The sequence below is a fragment of the Euprymna scolopes genome, chromosome 4 (genome assembly GCF_053919585.1).
Source record: "Euprymna scolopes isolate OS-2025 chromosome 4, ASM5391958v1, whole genome shotgun sequence".
Taxonomy (NCBI): Eukaryota; Metazoa; Mollusca; class Cephalopoda; order Sepiida; family Sepiolidae; genus Euprymna; species Euprymna scolopes.
Window position 1 is genome coordinate 159,854,127 of NC_136485.1, and position 2,761 is coordinate 159,856,887.

Genomic DNA, 2,761 nt, shown 5'->3' on the forward strand with positions numbered 1-2,761 from the left:
TGAAAAATTTTACATAACATAATTAAATACCTCCACAAAATGAATAATGTTCTAATAATAATGTTCTAATAATAATTTTCATATAATAATGTTCTAATAATAATGCTCGAATAACAATGTTCTAATAATAATGTTCTAATAATAATGTTCTAATTATAATGTTCTAATAATAAGTATCTAATAATAATGTTCTAGTAATAATGCTCTAATAATAATGTTCTAATAATAATAATGTTACTATAATAATGTTCTAATAATAATGTTCTAATAATAATGTTCTAATAATAATTTTCTAATAATAATGCTCTAATAATAATGTTCTAATAATAATGCTCTAATAATAATGTTCTAATAATGATGTTCTCATAATAATGATGTAATAATAATGTTCTAATAATAATAATGTTCTAATAATAATGTTCTAATAATAATAATGTTCTAATAATAATGCTCTAATAATAATGTTCTAATAATAATGTTCTAATAATAATTTTCTAATAATAATAATGTTCTAATAATAATGTTCTAATAATAATGTTCGAATAATAATGTTCGAATAATAATGTTCAAATTATAATGCTCTAATAATGTTCTAATAATAATGTTCACATAATAATGTTTTAATAATAATTTTCTTATTATAATTTTCTAATAATAATGTTCTAATAATAAAGATCTAATTATAATGTTCTAATGATAATGTTCTAATAATAATGCTATAATAATAATGTTCTAATAATAATATTCTCATAATAATGTTCTCATAATAATATTCTAATACTAATGTTCTAATAATAATGCTCTAATAATAATGTTCTAATTATAATGTTCTAATTATAATGCTCTAATAATCTTCTAATAATAATGTTCTAATAATAATGTTCTTATAATAATGTTCTAATAATAATGTTCTTATAATAAGGATCTAATGATAATATTCTAATAATAATGTTCTCATAACAATGCTCTAATAATAATTTTCTCATAATAATGTTCTCATAATAATGTTCTAATACTAATGTTCTAATAATAATGTTCGAATAATAATGTTCTAATCATGATGTTCTAATTATAATGCTCTAATAATGTTCTAATAATAATGTTCTAATAATAATGTTCTTTTAATAATGTTCTAATAATAATAATGTCTTTATAATAAGGACCTAATAATAATGCTCTAATAATAATGTTCTAATAATAATGTTCTAATAATAATGTTCTAATTATAATGCTCTAATAATAATGTTTTAATAAGATTGTTCTAACAATAATGCTCTAATAATAATGTTCTAATAATAATGTTCTAATAAGTATCTAATAATAATGTTCTAGTAATAATGCCCTAATTATAATGTTCTAATAATAATGCTCTAATAATAATGTTTTAATAATAATGTTCTAATAATAATGCTCTAATAATAATGTTCTAATAATAATGCTCTAATAATAATGTTCTAATAATAATTTTTTAATAATAATGTTCTAATAATAATGTTCTTATTATAATGTTCTAATAATAATGTTCTAATAATAATGTTCTTAGCCGATAACTTCAACCACATCATCATATTTTAATACAGATTTCACCACAGCAATCTATTTCAATTGTTTTGAATAATTTTGAGATCTGCATTGCATTTATTAAGGCCTTTAATGTAGGGCAGTACTATAAAGAGATGTGGATCTGTTGGTATTCTTTACTGGCATATCAACCCTATTTACATTACTTAATACTGAATTATACCCTTATGATTTCAATTCTTAATAACTTTTGGTATAGATTTGTATATGTTTAGATAGTTTTATTATTTATATTTAATATTAATATTATTTTAATACTATAATTGTAATATACATATTTATATACTTTGTTCATTCTGAATTACGTATTATATTTGATTCATTATATACAAGTAAACACACTTCCTTTTGCATAGAGTGAGGAAACTGGGATTCATATCTGTCACATCTGTTACTAAATAATTTTACATAGTAAAACATCCGACGATTTGAAGCAAGATTAGATATTGGATTTCTATAAATAGAAAATGCTACATGAGGTTAGTTTAGCAGTTAAATGTATTTTTCCATAACTGGCCAAGGTAGAAGTTAGGTTGATGTAAATTGCATTATGGTAGAAAACATATGGCAGAGAGGTGAGAGCGTTTTTGCTTCTTTGAAGTTCAGCATTAAAATGAGTAAACATTGTTTTTAAGATAGTTTATCTGAATGTACATGCTGTAATTTGTTTTAATTGCTTTCCTTATTCCAGTCATCAGGAGAAAGAAAAGATAAACATATTTGCAACTTGTTACCAGTTTGAGACACGTCACTACGCAATTAGCCAACTACAATGTGCCAATGAGACGAACATTTCTTAATAAGTATGGCAGAGAGGTTAGAGAGTTTTTGTTTCGTTGGTGTTCAGCATTAAAATGTGCCACTAACAAACTTCTGTTGATGAAAGAGATGACTGTAAATCCGGTGAGGACAGAAGAACTCCCAACATAATTTTGCAAGCCAATTATTAAAACTCTAGTATTATAAAATATAGATTTTCATAGTCTAAGTTATAATAGTATACTAAAGATTTATTTTTAGATGATAATAATAATGGTCTATTACTCAGTATGGACTAGTATTTCAGCTAGTATTTATAAAATAAATAAGAAAAGGTAACTTAAATCATTCAAGTAAATGTTAATCCAAAGGAAAACGTATAAGAAAGGAAGTGAAAAAAAAACAGTTGATCTATTGACAG